Genomic DNA, 16,850 nt, shown 5'->3' with positions numbered 1-16,850 from the left:
AACACCATCTTTGCAGGATTGTTGTCCGGTAGTCTTGCAACATGCCCTGCCCAGCGCACCCTTCCGGCTTTAGCAACCTTCTGGATACTTGGTTCGCCGTAGAGCCTAGCGAGCTCATGGTTCATTCTCCGCCGCCACACACCGTCCTCCTGCACTCCGCCAAAGATCGTTCTAAGCACCCTTCGTTCGAACACTCCAAGTGCTTGCAGGTCCTCTTCCAGCATGGTCCATGCTTCATGTCCATAGAGGAACACCGGTCTTATAAGCGTTTTGTACATGGTACATTTGGTGCGGGGGTGAATCTTTCTCGACCGCAGCTTCTTCTGGAGCCCATGGTAGGCGCGACTTCCACTGATGATGCGTCTCCGTATTTCACGACTAACGTTGTTATCAGCCGTTAACAAGGATCCGAGGTAGACGAACTCATCAACCACCTCAAAAGTATCCCCGTCTATCGTAACACTGCTTCCCAGGCGGGCTCTGTCGCGCTCGGTTCCGCCTATCAGCATGTACTTTGTTTTTGACGCATTCACCACCAGGCCGACTTTTGTTGCTTCACGTTTCAGGCGGGTGTAGAAGTCTGTCATCGTTCCAAATGTTCTGCCGACAACATCCATATCATCCGCGAAGCAAACAAATTGGCTGGATCTTGTGAAAATCGTACCTCGGTTATTGAACCCGGCTCTCCGCATGACACCTTCTAGCGCGATGTTGAACAGCAGGCACGAAAGTCCATCACCCTGTCGAAGTCCCCGGCGGGATTCGAACGAACTGGAATGTTCGCCCGAAATCTTCACGCTATTCTGCACACCGTCCATCGTTGCTCTTATTAGTCTTGTGAGCTTCCCGGGAAAGCTGTACTCGTCCATGATTTTCCATAGCTCTTCGCGGTCGATGCTATCATAAGCCGCTTTGAAATCGATGAACAAGTGATGCGTTGGGACTTGGTATTCACGGCATTTCTGGAGGATTTGCCGTACAGTGAAGATTTGGTCCGTTGTCGAGCGGCCGTTGATGAAACCAGCTTGATAACTTCCCACAAACTCATTTGTTATTGGTGATAGACGACGGAAGATAATCTGGGATAGCACTTTGTAGGCGGCATTCAGGATAGTGATCGCACGATAGTTTTCACATTCCAGTTTGTCGCCCTTCTTGTAGATGGGGCATATGACCCCTTGCTTCCACTCCTCCGGCAGCTGTTCGGTTTCCCAGATTTTGACAATCAGCCGGTGCAGACAGGCGGCCAACCTCTCCGGGCCCATTTTGATGAGTTCAGCTCCAATACCATCTTTACCAGCGGCCTTATTATTCTTGAGCTGGCTGATGGCATCCTTAACTTCCCTCAATGTGGGGGCAGGTTGGTTTCCTTCATCCGCCGTGCTGACGTAGTCACTTCCTCCGCTGTCGTGACCCTCGTCGCCTGTGTTCTCCGTGCCATTCAGGTGTTCATCGTAGTGCTGCTTCCACCTTTCAATCACCTCACGTTCGTCCGTCAAGATGCTTCCGTCCTTATCCCTACACATTTCGGCTCGCGGCACGAAGCCTATTCGGGATGCGTTGAGCTTCTCGTAGAACTTTCGCGTTTCTTGAGAACGATGCAGCTGTTCCATTTCTTCACATTCCGCTTCTTCCAGGCGGCGCTTTTTGTCCCGGAATAGTCGGGTTTGCTGCTTCCGTTTTCTTTTATATCGCTCCACGTTTTGTCGCGTTCCTTGCTGCAGCATTGCAGCCCGCGCTGCATCCTTCTCCTCCAAAACCTGCCTGCATTCTTCGTCGAACCAATCGTTACATGTCCTCCTTTCCACGTACCCGACGATGCTCTCGGCTGCGTTGTTGATGGCTGCTTTTATGTTGCTCCAGCAGTCCTCAAGAGGGGCTTCGTCAAGCTCGCCCTCTTCCGGCAACGCTACCTCGAGATGCTGCGCGTATGCGGCAGCGACGTTCGGTTGGGCCAGTCGCGCTAGGTTATACCGAGGCGGGCGTCGATACCGTACATTGTTGATGACGGATAGTTTTTGGCGCAGTTTCACCATCACTAGATAGTGATCAGAGTCGATGTTAGCGCCACGATAGGTTCTGACGTCGGTAATATCGGAGAAGTGCCGTCCATCGATCAAAACGTGGTCGATTTGTGATTCCGTCTGCAGTGGTGATCTCCAGGTGTATCGATACGGGAGGCTGTGCTGGAAGTAGGTGCTGCGAATGGCCATGTTCTTGGAGGCGGCAAAATCTATCAGTCGTAGGCCGTTCTCGTTCGTCAGCCGGTGGGCGCTGAACTTTCCAATCGTCGGTCTGAACTCCTCCTCCTGGCCAACCTGAGCGTTCAAATCTCCTATGATGATCTTGACGTCGTGGCTTGGGCAGCGGTCGTACTCGCGTTCGAGCTGCGCGTAAAATGCGTCCTTGTCATCATCAGTGCTTCCGGAGTGAGGGCTATGCACGTTTATGATGCTGAAGTTGAAGAACCGGCCTTTGAGCCTCAACTTGCACATTCTTTCGTTGATCGGCCACCACCCGATCACACGCCTTTGCATATCACCCATCACTATAAAAGCTGTTCCCAGCTCACGTGTGTTGCCGCAGCTCTGGTAGATGGTATGATTACCTCTAAACGTTCGCACCATCGAACCTGTCCAGCACACCTCCTGCAGCGCTACGATGTCGAAACCGCGGATCTTCAGTACATCGGAGAGTATGCGTGTGCTTCCGATGAAGTTGAGAGATTTGCAGTTCCACGTACCGAGTTTCCAATCGCTAGTCCATTTTCGTCGCTGTGGTCTTTGCCGATTGTTCCGGTCCGTATTCTCTCGTTGACGTTCCTGTGCTGATGTGTTTTTACGGCTGGCTTGCAGGGCCTGACACCAACCCCCTAGATTTCCGGAGGACCATTCCCCCTAAATGTTCGGAGGGCCATAGTGCGCAGTTTAGCTTAGAGTCCTTCTCTGGCACTCGGACGATGATCAGCCGCCCCTGACATGGAGAACAGACGCTGTTGTGAGCCGCTCCTAACATGGAGTACAGACGCTCAAGGTTTGCAGAAGCAAACCCCCCCTTCCCTGTCAGCATACGACCAAAGTTCCCACCGGGGGTTGGTTACCCGATCTTCCCTAAGGTTACTCGTACCCCGGCCAGTACCGCGAGGAGGTAGGGATAGGAGTTGCTGGGCAAGAGGCTAAGGACCGCACAGAGGGGTCTATTTTATTCCTTCAGGTACGCGAGGTACCAATGGTACGCCATGCCCAGCCATTTACCAACCAACTTGTGTCTTATCACCTTTATTAACAGAAGAGAGGATCGATGAAGAGAAATCGATGATGTGACTTACGCCCTTATTCTAGCAAACGCTTGAATTATTTTACTACACTGAACCAATAAATATCATAAAAAGTATTAAAAACCTCACATACCCTTGCAATAATTGATATCCGATACATGTTATGTGTATCCATTGATATTCAATTAAAGAACACATAAAACACATTATGATATTTCATACCATTCATTTACCAACACTGTGGATTGTATATGAACAAAAGTTTTGTATGTAATCCGATGCGATCCGATCCGATAATTTGACTATGTGATTTGCCAATGTGAAAATTCTGTCTTATTTTGTTGGTACTTTCATGATGGCGGAGTTTGGCTCTCAAGATATAATTGTGGTGGATTAAAGTAAGTTTTAATTTAAAGCGACATATTTTGGAATTTTAGAATAGTTGGCAAATATATGAAAGAAGGGTAAGTTAAATATTTATTAATTGAATACAAATAAAAGTGCATTAATTCATATTTGAATTTACAGGAGACATCACTTTGATTAGAAGTTGAAAAATGAAAATGACAGAAGGAACAGCAAACTCAGAACGTACGAAGGTAAATAAAATCCTATAGGATGTTATTTTTTAAGTTATACCAATTAATGTGGTTGGCTATACAACGTGCCTAATGCATCACTTGTTCACAAATTATGATGTATACAGGGCCGCATTTACGGGGGGGCGAGGGGGGCATGGCCCCCGGGCCCCCCCCATTTTAGGGCCCCCACAAATCTCGACAAACATATTTGTAGTTAAACTTTCACGAATAATCAGAACCAATGCAATAGCCCATACTTTTTGAAATCGTGTCATATTATTTGAAGGGTTTTATTTTTTAAATATATATGGAACATTAGTTGATGTTTATGCAAATAAATTGAAATAAAACTCTTAAAACAAAACATATGAACATTCCAAGTGGGATTTTGTTAACTTTAACTTCAAATTTCAAAAACGATTCGGATGAACAAGAAAGAGTGTCATCCTTTTGCTTAAATTCCTAAAGATTTTCTTACGTGACTATCCAACTGTAACGAAAGCTTTCTCAACGAAGTTTAAGACTAGGTTCGCATGCTAAATTTATGTGTGCAAATCAGGTAATAGGACTTAATTATTTACACACCAAATTTTTATTGCTGGTAGCCATCAAAATTTTGCTGATTTTTTTTGTGCTGTAAATCCAGCAATCTATCCAGCAATATGATACATTGCTGAACTTACAGCAATATATATTGACAGTACGATTGCTGGTTCCAGCAACTTCTTCATCCTGCGAAGCTTGGCTATTAATGATCAATCAGCAAATGTATAAACATATTCCTTAATTTCATTCGGATTATTTTTCAAATGAAAATTCAAAACATAATTACAAATTTACTTTTTACACTTCACACAAACTTTATATATGTTTTATACTCAATATATCTGCAAAATACATGTTGGCTCTTAAAATGATTGGTAGTGGTTGTATTTTATTTTATTTTATTTTATTTTATTGATGTACAAGGGGGTCAGGGGCCAAGTCTCCAGCATAAGTTTAAAAACTCACACCTTCCATAATACACCGGGGGTTTTGGAGTTTGGGAAGTAGGCAACGCAACATCTTTGACCAGAAGGTTCTTTAAGTTTTGCTTTTACTCTAGACTTCCCCTACACGTATGAATGATGCATACCCCTTTTTTTTTTTTTTTGTATGGTATTCAGTTGGAGCTGCCTGACAGCTTAACTTGTCAAGGCTGAACCCTCGGTCTGGCTTTTGCCAAGTTTCCCCTCTACCAGGACCAATACTCAGACGGACTAGGCAATGGCGCCCACATGAACACTGCTTTTTTATTAGTATTGTGACGTGGTAGTTTTTGAAAAGTACCCACATTCCCTTGCTTCTGAGAAAAGGAAGCATTGTGAAAATCAGCAGCTCCATCAGAATTTGTTTGAAATAGTAGTGTAGTAGTGTCATTACTAATACTGTCTAGTCAAAATGGTTTTGAATAATTTGTCATTTAAGTGTCATTCTGATTACTCCTGTCTTTTACGTAAGATTAGAGTCTTAAATGTCATTTGTCGTCAAGTCTTAACAAAATTAGGCTGTTTAGTAGTAGTTCTAGTTGATTTCATTATTTGTTGTTAAAAGTATTTATTGGTCATTACGTTCATATATCCTTAAAGAAAAAAGTCGCTTTCCTTGTCTGTTTAACAATTTTTCGAAACTAGCAAGTGTACCCTAATGATCGATCTCAGCGTCTTATTTTCCATAGTCATTTTTATAGTGGACATTGAAGAGTAAAGTTACCTTAGGCTTCTATTACAGTCTCCTACAAGATTCACTTTTCGGTGGCAAATGCAATGCTTCACAACGCCTACTTTCTACTTGTAAATTTTGCGAAAATGAAGCTAGAATTAGATTATTTATACCGCTGTTACAAAAGAGGTATTTCTTATTATGGTAATGTAAAAACCATATTAAAATAAGATTGTCGCCACTTATTTCTACTCAGTGAATCTACTAGTCATTTTCCTAAGAGTTCCTAAGTATTCCCTACGTCGTATATGATAACGATGTATCTAGCTAGCTAATAGTAAGAGTGGCTACGGATCATTCTGGTTAGCAAAAGGCAAACTGAACGTCACCAATAGTATTAATGTCCACTTCGAATAGATTAATTATTTGAAATGGGCATCAATTCTATCAATGACGCAGACTGTCCGTTGGATCACATCCGAGATATTATTGCGTCTATGCCATATGAATTATGACGCGGCTTTAAGCAAAAAATGCCAAAATGTGATACCACCACTACAGGTTACGCCTTTGGTTTCCATCATATGGGCTAATGGATTATGCCCTCCCATCGCGGCAAGGTCGCATAACCAAGGGGAGGGTAAAATGATTGGTAGTGGTTGTAAAAACAAAACCGGAGAAGTTCAACTGGATGCAATCTGATACAACTATCTGAAAGCAATGGTTTCATAATTATGTCGAATTTTTAAACTAAATATACTAAGGTCGTTTTCACCGGTGTTCCATTTTTTTGGTCCAATTGTATAACAGTTCTAAAAAAATAGACCACAAAAAATAGATCAAACTTAATCCGCTCCCACCGCAGTTTGATGTAAATTCAGTTTCAAATAAATTTATCATTAATTTAACATCAGCTCTGGTGAAACAAATCAAAAATATTTTTGTGGCGATCTTTGATAGAGAATATGGCGATTACTGCCCAAGAATGGATTTTCTCGAAGTCTGCGATGCATCCAACTTCGAAAGCGGCGCGTTTTTTTCTCGTATTCTGATATGCATTCATAATCTCAACTTCCAAAGTTGGACAACTTGCATATTCTAGATGAAATTAATTGGGTGATAGGAATGTTTTAACAAGGGGAAAGTAAATAAAAACCATATCAAAGTAAAAACGCATTTATCCAAGATTTTGTCAGAGAATTTCTCAAGAGGCAATAGTCCAGATTTTTTTTCGAAAACTCGTCCAATGAATGCAGTCATTCCTTCAAAAATTTCACCAAGAAATATGTCAGATATTTTCAGAAAATCTCCCAATGACATCTCTACAGACTTCTCTAGGAATTTTTTCACAGATTTCTCGAGAGATTCTTATGAAAATTCTCAAAGGGACTCTTTCAGGAAAATAATGCTTATTTTTCCCGAGAAACTCCTTCAATTATTTTTACATGGCTATTTCTCAAGGAATTTGTGTTGAAATATTCCATCCCGAAATTATTCAGAGATTTCTTTTGAAAAACTTTTCCGAAGATTTCAATATTTCCTTCAAAGATTTCACCTAGACATAGTTCAGACATTTTACAGAAATTTCTCTACGGAATCCTCCAGGGATCTCTCCAAATATTCCACCTAGAAATTCTCCAGAATTCTACCAGGAATAACTTCCAGGAACTCCTTCTACAAAGAACTCGACAAGGGATTCCTCATGAGAATCCTGCTGAGAATTTTTAAGGAATATGTCCATCGATTCTTCCAGGAGTTTCTCCAGAACTTTCTTCAGGAATTTCTCCAGGGTTCTACCAAGGATAGCTCCAGGAATTCCTTCTGCAATTTCTCCAGGATTTGCTCTAGAAAACCCTTAAGAAGTGTCCCAAGAAATTTCTCCATGGAATTTTGCCGCCAAAAATTCGGAGACTCTTCTAGGGTTCCATCAAGGAGTCCTGCAATTTCTCGAGGGATTTTTCCACAGAATTCTTTCAGGGATTCGTCTAGAAACTCCTTCATCGATTTTTGAAGGAATAGATCTAGGCAAATTCCACCGCTTTATAATTTATAGTTTTTTTTTCATAGTTTTCATCTCGAAATAAAACAGATTTTTTCCCAAAAATGTTTCCAAGGATTCTTTCTGGATTCCTCTACAATTTCACCCGAAACTCCTCCAGAGATTCTTCTAAGATTTACTCTTTCAATTTATCCAGGGATAATTAAAGATGATCTTCCAGGGATTTATCCTGGAAAATTTCCAGTGATTCCATTAGGAATTTCTTCAAAATCCATTTCAAAGATGTCTCGAGGAATTTGTCTAAGATCATTTTGTCAGGATATAAGAGATATTTTCGAGAACTTCTAGAGAACGATTTTTCTACGGATTCCTCCTGTAATTCTTTTAGGAATTTGTCCTAAGATTTGCTTAAGAATTACTCCAGAAACTCCTTCCCTGAATGATTTTATTTTCGAAAACTCGTCCCATGAATGCATTGAACCCTTCAGAGATTTACTCAATAATTTCACCATAAAATATTTCAGATATTTTCCAAAAGGATACACCTGAGAGTTTTCCAGGAATTTTCTAGGGCATCTTCCAAGAAGGGTTCCTTAGGATACCAGTACTTTTTTCTGGGATTCCTCCACATAATTCCTTTGACTTCTTCAGGAAGTTTTCAAGAAATTGCTCCTGGAAAATTTCGCTGCTCAATAATTAGGAGTTTTTTTTTCTGCAGGAGATCCTGCAGAAATTTCAGTAATTCGTCCATAGATTTCACCTTGACATTTTCCATGAATTTCTTCAAGGATTCCTCCAGAGGCTATTCCAGGAGTTTCGCCGAGAATTCTTTGGAATTTTTCTAAGGTTTTCTTCTGGAATTTCTCCATAAGCTACTTAACGTATTTCTCATGGATTTGTTTCGACAGGGAATAAGAGATATTTGAGAGAACTCCTCCATGAATTCCAGTATTTCCTTGAAGAATTTCTTCAAAGATTTTACCAAAAAAAGAAACCCAGATAGTTTCCAGAAATTCCTCCAGGAATACCTTCGGAGACTTTTCCGAGAATTACATCTGGAATTTCTCTCAAAGTTTCACCTGTAATTCCACTCCGCAATTTCTCCAGAAAATTCCTTCAATGATTCCTCCAGAGAACGGTCTTCCTCAGAGTTTCTCAATGGATTTTGTCAGGAATTCTTCTAAGGCTTCCTTCAAAAATTTGTCCAAGCGTTTTACTAGATATTGTCTTCGGAATTCCACCTAAATCTCGTCATAGAATACTACTGAAATTTATATGCACCATGGTCTTTTGCCATACCCACCAGTGATAATTTCAGTAAATTCCCTAATAACCTCAGGAACACAACAGAAAATCAGCAACATAAGTACCACAAGAAATTTCACTTGGGGTTCTTTCAGAAATTCTACAAGCAATACCTCCATTATTTCTGACAGTAAAAATCTCTTCAGAAGTTAAGCCAGCAATTTCTCTAGGAATTTTGGCAAAAATTCCGCCAGTATCCCTTGAGAAACTACACCAATAATTCCTTCAAAAATTCTTTCGGGAAAACTGCCAGAGATATCTCTAGGAATCCCATGTTACCCCGGATTACAGCAAATCACTGAAGATTCCTCGTGGAGAACTATGTGGAATCCTCTATCTATGTGGAATCCTCTATCTATGTGGGATCCGTCTATTTCCCAATGGTGATAATATTTATCTTGGTTCAATGATTTGCTAAAACACAACGAGATACTTGCTCCGCTACCAATGGCTTGTAGGGTGAGATAATAAGTTATTCGAAAAATGTACTATGGCAGCAAAGTTAACGCTTTTTAACAAAGCCGCAGAAACAACGCAGCATACGCTTCCGCTCACAACATCGATTCTGAAATCAAAACCAGAATCACATCTTCTACACAAACCACGCCAGAGAAAATTTCAATTTGCTTTTGTAGGGTTCCAAAAAATATAAGGGCTGGTTGTCGTTCCAAATGTTGCGCAGTGAACCGAACAAAGTCCAACATCAAAAAGAAAGCAAATCGAAAACATATCTTGTTTTCGGCATCAAGTTGATATAAATTATTCATCAATTTATTCTGTATCATATTTTGTTATATGAGAATATGAGAATAAAAAAATAAAGCAATCATCTTGACGCAGACTCATTTCTTTATTAAACGAAAACACGTTTACCTCAGTGCGTTCTCAATTTGCTGTCCATGATAGCAGAAATAGTTTTCAATTTGCTTTAACTGACGGCAAAAATAGTTTTCAACTAGATTTCATGGGAACATTTTTCTACTCCATGTTTTGTTATTTTAACCGTTAAAATGACCAAAATGACAACAAACTGAGTTATCAAAATCTACGACATCACAACATTGAAATTAGTTTGCAATATGATCTCAAGCTTTTCTCGGGAATACTGCAATTACTGTTGGTTATCAACCAAAATTGCCTGCATATTCTAGATGAAAATTTATGGGGCGATAGGGATGTTTTGTTTTTCTACCGTATCAACAATATTTGTGAAGAGTAAATATAAACCATATCAGACTAAAAACCATGGTTTTGTCAGGGAATTTATCAAGAGACATTATGCAGGCAATAGTTCAGGGAAAACTTTCCCAGAGAATGCAAATACTCCTTCAATGACTTCTTCAAAAATTTCACCAATAAATATGTCAGACATTCTTCAGATATTCTTCCAATGACTCCTCCAAAAAGTATTCTCAAAGGGGCTCCTTCACGATTCCTCTTGCCTTTCTTCCAAAGAATGCCTCATTTTTTTATTTAAAAACTCCTAGGATTTCTTCTCGGCCATTTCTCAAGGAATTTATGTTGGAAAATTTCAGCACGAAATTCAGAGATTTTTTCGAAACTCTTCCAAGGATTTCAAAAATTCCTTCAAATACTAGACATGGTGTATACATTTTCCAGAAATTTCTCTACGAATTCTTCCAGGGACCTCCACCTGGAATTCCTCCAGGAATTATAAATCTACTAGGGATTCCTTATGAGTGTGCTGTTGAGAAAGGAATTTGTCTGTCGATTCCCTCAGGATCTCTAGCGACATATTGTCAGGAAATAATTCAAAATTATTTTTGAAAACTTCTTTAGGCACTTAAGTGTTTCATTAAAGGGTTTCTTAAAAGATTTCACCAAGAAATAATTCAGATATTTTCCACAAATTCCTCCAAGGATACATGCAGAAACTTCTACAGAAATTCCTACACAGATTCGACCAGAATTTTTTCCAATAATTCTCATAGAGATTTCTCCAGGATTCTATTACCGATTCCTCCAGGATTTTCTTCTTCAATTTCTTAAGGTATTCCTCAAAAAAATCCTTCAACGCTTCCTAAGGAATTCCTCTAGCGAAGCTTTGCCGCCAAATAATTCAGAGATTCTTCCGAAAACTACTTCAAGGATATCAGTAATTCTTTCAAAAAAAAATATCTTAACATATTACAGATAAAAATCTCCATGGATTTCCCCAGAGACTTCTTCCCGAATTCTTCCACAGATTTCTCCAGAGATTCTTCCAAAAAAACTCAAAGTGACTCCTCCAAGGTTCTATCAGGGAGAGAACAATGTCTCGAGGGATTCTTCTAATAAATTCCTTCAGGAATTCATCTAGTCAGTAATTCAGCGATTTTTTCAATTAATTGTTCTAGAAAATTTTCACTGCCTTATAATTCAGAGTTTTTTTTTCGAAAACTCCTCCAGAGATTTCAGTAATTCCTCCATAGATTTCACTGCGACATAATTCAGATATTTTCCAGAAATTTCTCCAAGAATTCTTTCGAGAATTACTAGTTCAAAGATATATCGAGGATTTTTTCTAAGATCATTTTGCCAGGAAATAAGAGATAATTTCGAGAACTCCTCCGCGTATACCAGTTATTCATTCAAGGCCTTCCTGGAAAATCTCACTAAGAAATAATTTAAATATAACCACTAGGAATTCCTCCAGGGACTACTCCAAAAATTTTACCAATTCTACCTCCATAGATTTCACCTTGATATTTCCCATGGTGATTCCTATAGAGATTCACCAAGGCTTCCTCCAGGAATTCCTCATGCAAATGTCTCCAGAGATACCTTCACAGTATTCCTCAAGAAAATCATTCAGCAAAAGGAATTTCTCTAGAGAAATTTCTCCACTAATAATTTAGAGATTGTTTCGAAAACTCCTCGAAGGATTTCAGTAATTCTTTCAAAGATTTCACCTAGACCTACACATAATATATTTTTTTAGGAATTTCTCAACGGGTTCTTCCAGAGACTATTCTAGACTTTTTTCCAAGAATTCCTCCAGAGTTCCTCCATGAATTCCATCTGCAATTTCTCTATTTTGCAATTGCTTTAAAGAATTTCTCAAAAGGATTCCTCTAGATATTTGTTCTAAGATTCCCTCAGAAATTCCTCCAAGAGCTCAATCAGAGATTTTTAAACGAATTTCTCTAATAACATTTCCCCAGGTTATATTTCAGAGATATTTTCGAAAACTTCTTCGTGGATTACACTAATTTCTTCAAGGATTTCCTGTAAAAAAATTTCTTCAAGAAATATATCAGATATTTCTCAGAAATTCTTCTAAAGAAACATCTAGTAATTCTTCAAAAAATGTCTAAAGAATTCTTAAAAGCATTCCTCCTCATATTTCCTTCAGAAACCTCTACAGAAATAATTCAGGCATTGCCGTAATTCATTCGAAGATTTCACCTGGACGGATATCTGAATTCAATTTCTAAAAATTTCTTCAAGGATTGGTCCAGAAATTCCGCCAAGAACTCTCCATGGCATTCCTTCAGAGTTCCTCAAGGGATCCCCCTCCACAAAATCCTTTTCGGAATTTGTCCTAGAATTTTCTCAGGAATTACTCCGGAAGTTCCTCTAGGGAGTTCTCAACGAATTTCCTCAGGAATATTTCAACAGGAAATGATTTTTTTCGAAAATTTATCAAGACAATGCAGCAAACCCTTCAAATAATTTCTTCAAAATAAAGAGTAGAGTTTGGTCCATTGAATTTGTTGCTTGCTCCTTTGTGGTCTAGCGATGAAATCAGGATCGTGTCTGGTTTGCGTAGTAACCGCGCTGTCGGTATCGTTCATCCGTTTATCACATAATCATTTCAATATAAATCTTAATCGTTTTTCAAACTATATTTATTGTTTTTCAAAACTAATCCTTTCTCAAAACCAAACTCCCAGTGTTTTCTTGTAGAAGTGCAGAGGACTCCTCGGCTTCCATAAGCAAGTAACAACATTTCCCTCCCATCCTCAAATTGACCTGCATTCGGAGGCAGCCGATGCCGTTATTGTTTGTTGTAATTAGGAGAGCACCAGTACTTCCAGATTGAGGATGCTACTGATCGTGAGAAGCTTCCTTGGTAGCATCTGTTGGTTCCCTGTGTAAGTACAGCTCTTTTTGCAATAACGGAGAAACAACTGTGGGCGGTCAATAATGCTCATGCTCATAGAATTACTTAAAAAATTCCTCAATGACATATTTCAGATATTTTCGAAAAGGGTACACCTCAGACATTTCCAGGAATTCTCCCGAGAAATTCCAAAGGGACTACCCAGGGTTCCAGCATTTTTTTTTCAGGGATTCCTTCACAGAATTCCATTAGCTCCTTAAGGAATTTGTTAAAGAGTTGATCTAGGGAAATTTCACCACTAAATAATAAAGAGATTTTTTCGAAAACTCCTGCAGGAATCTCAGTAATTCCTCCATAGATTTCACCTTGACATTTTCCAGAAATTTCTTCTGGAATTTCCTCCAGAGACTCTTTCAGGGGTTCCTCCGAGAATTCTCAGTAATATTTCTCCCCAGGAATTTCTCCATTACCGTAATCCGGGGTAACATTGATCATTTTTTTGAATATTTCTTAAATATTTCGTTTGAAAATGCAAATGTTACAAATTTCATATTTTCAAAACAAGTACTGCCACCCATAGCTGGTGACTATATACTGCATTTTGTTTTTTGAAAGATTTAAGCATGTTTAAAAAAATGTTTTAAGTGATTTTTTGATCTTGCTGATATGGGGTAACATTGATCACCTTTATAAACAACGTTCGGTAATATTGAAAATATCGTTACTTACTTAAATCGTGGCCCCCGAAGCCGAATATGAAGGCCAAACTCTTACAAGTCATTTACTTTTTGAGTTATTTTAAAATTAAAAACACGTCGAACCACAGAATACGCCTAAAGGTAGGCAATTTCCGAAAGGAATTCTATATTCTTTACAGTAATTCGTAAATGTTGCCTAATTAAGCATACTTATGAAAGTTTTGACAACAGAATCGTTTTTGGCGATGCCATTTTTAGTAAGAACCGCATTTTCCTTGCTCATATCGTTTGCAGAACTTATATGAGACATGAATCTTCGGTAGTGTCATCCTTAACCATTGAAATCATTGTTTCGAAAAGTTGATAAATTTACGCATAATGTAAACGTAATTTTCGCAAAAATCCTCATTTACATAAGCTTATGAATATAAGAAAGAGAAGCACAATTCGTGATTTGGAAATGTTCCATCAATATTTGATGATACGAACTTTTTACGAGATGAGTCATTCCGATCAATGTCACCCCGCTGATCAATGATACCCCGGATTACGGTACCTGCTTAATGAATTTCGACTAGATCATTTCGGCAAGAAATAAGAAATGTTTTCGAGAATTTGTACATGGATTCCAGTATTGTTTCAAGAATTTCTCAAAGATTTCACCAAGAAAGAAGTTCAGATAGTTTCCAGAAGTTCCTCCAGGAATAACTTCGGAGACTCCTCCGAGAATTAACCCTGGAATTTCTCCCAGAGTTTCATCAGTAATTCCGCCAGGGATTTCCTCAGTAAACACTCCACAATTTCTCCAGAAAATTACTTCAATGATTCCTCCAGAGAATGTTCTCCTTCAGAGTTTCTCTATGTATTTTTTCAGGAATTCTTCTAAGGCTTCCTTCAAAAATTTCTCCAAGGATTTAACCATTTTATTTTTTTAAGGAATTCAACTTAAATCTCTCCATATAACTCTGCTGAAAGTTGTATGAACCGTGGTCTTTTGCCAAACACACCAGTGACAACTTCATTAATCCCAGCAATAACCTCAGGAACTCCAACAGAAATTTATCTAGCAATTTCATCATGGAAGAATCCAGAAGTTACAACTGGAGTGATTTCTGAAACTCCATCAACAACACCTCCATTATTTCTGCAAGTAATTCCTTAGGAGTTCTGATAGTAATTTCCCCAGGAATTCCGCCAGTTATTCCTTCAGGAAACTATCACAGATTTCTCCAGGAATCCCATAAGGTATTCTTTCAGGAAGTCACTCAAGGATTCCTACAGCAATTTACATAAGGATTTCACTATTTATTGTATCAGAGATTCCTCCAGAAGTTCCGTCAGATATTCCTGAAGAAATTCCACCAGGTACTCCGCTAAAAATTCCACCAGGGATTCCTCAAGATATTTTCCAGAAAATTCCATTTATTTACCCAGGATATCCTCTATGATGTTTTTCAGAAATTTGTCTTCGGATTTAGAAGATCTATCTGTATTCCCTGTTAACATTTATTCTTCAAGAACTACAGGCAATATTCAATGGATTCTATCAGGATTAATTTCAAACATTGCTCTATAAATTTCTCCAGAAATTGTAGATTCTTTCAGAAAATGTTCCATATGCTCTTCCAAAGAAATCTCAAGTTTTTTCTCTTAATATTCCCCCTGGGATTTTTCCAGAAATCCGTCCAGTTTCCTCCAGGAAATTCATCAGGATTCCTTTAAAAGGTTCTTAAACTACGTTACCGAACGTTACACTTAAAATATTCTGCCAGGAAATCTTGAAGCTGTAACTACTGAAATTCTTCAGAATTTTCTGAGATTCCTTTAAAAGTACCTTCAAAGTTTTCTTCAAGAACTATCTATGAAATTCCCACATTAATTCCTGTAGGCAATTCTTCGGGAATTTCCCAAGTTGTTGTTCAGAAAGTCTTCAAGAATTTTTTTTCAGGAATTCCGAAGGTAAATACTGCATAAGGAGCGATCAGTGCAAGAATGCATGGCTGTTTTCTTGTATAACTCCTACAGGAATCCTTAGATGAATCGATGACAAGAGTCTTTGAAGATCCTTTGGCAGAAAAAAGGAATGAAAGAATCCTAAAAAAAAATCATTAAGAATTTATTGGAAAAATTAATAAACAACACTGAAAAAAAATCCCACGAAAAATACAAGGAGACATTACACTTAAGAGAAATTCTTCAAACTGTTACTTCTATGAACATTTAGAAGTTTCTTCTTCAATTTCTCTTGAGATCCCTCGAAAAATAAATAATCCAAATATTCATGCTAGAGGTAAATATACATATCCGTTTCCAATCAATCAGCGGGGTAACAATGTTCGAAATGCATTTCATCGTAAAAAAAATTGCAATCACTGTTTCGAATTAAATACTCAAAAACAAAACTCATTTTTGGCATAAACCTTAGTTCTTAGAAGCTCATGACACAATTGAAGATTCATGCCTCACATGAATGCTGCAAATAATTTACAAAAATCATGTTTTACTGAAAATAATATCACTGAAAACGATTCCGTTGTCAATTTTTTTATAAGTATATTCAATTTAGCAAAATCAATGCATTGCTACAAAGAATACCCAATTTTCTTAATTTTATTTTAATTTGAAATTAAGGCCGGAACAAATTAAAAATTTTACTTTTGTCACCTCGTCCCTTAAATTAAGAGAAAACCCAGAAGGGAGAAATAAATAAAATGACTTACTTTCAGTGTTGTTTTATATGACTTTTAGTTTGTTTGTTTGTTTGTTTTATTTTCGACACTTTACACTTGAGAAGTGCATTCGTGTCGTATTTCAAATTCAATTATAATAACATAATATACTATACTACAATTTCGTATTTTTCTTCTTGGATCTAGTATAATGAACTTTCCATTCCGCATCATCTGTATTGCCATTCAGCGCGCACGATCGTTTTGGTTCATTCTCTTCCTTCGACCCACTCGATGTTCCAGTTGACAACCGCCTCTTGCCGCATTCTAGGTCTATCTCCGCTTCATTTTCACTTTCAGTGCGATGCACGTCTGCTTTTTTATTGTTGCTCTCTGCCGTGTCGTCATCTGACTCCGATCCACTAGTGTCGCTTTGGTCCGGTAGTGGATCAACAATGCCGCATTGGTTATCTTCATTTCTACTTTGCTGTTTCTCGGCGCTTCGTGGTGTGGGGAGTTGTTTCTGTTTGTCGTTGAGAGATGACTGTTCGCAT

At 38.6% G+C, this 16,850-nt stretch overlaps 1 protein-coding gene across 1 annotated transcript in view; it reads right to left on the bottom strand.

Moving 5' to 3' along the window:
- LOC5572087 (zinc finger protein OZF) overlaps positions 1 to 16,850 on the bottom strand; it is a 51,788-nt gene that overhangs the window by 22,166 nt on the left and 12,772 nt on the right. The window lies entirely within an intron of this gene.

Source organism: Aedes aegypti, chromosome 3 (genome assembly GCF_002204515.2).
Source record: "Aedes aegypti strain LVP_AGWG chromosome 3, AaegL5.0 Primary Assembly, whole genome shotgun sequence".
NCBI lineage: Eukaryota > Metazoa > Arthropoda > Insecta > Diptera > Culicidae > Aedes > Aedes aegypti.
This window is presented reverse-complemented; position numbering and strand designations above follow the sequence as displayed.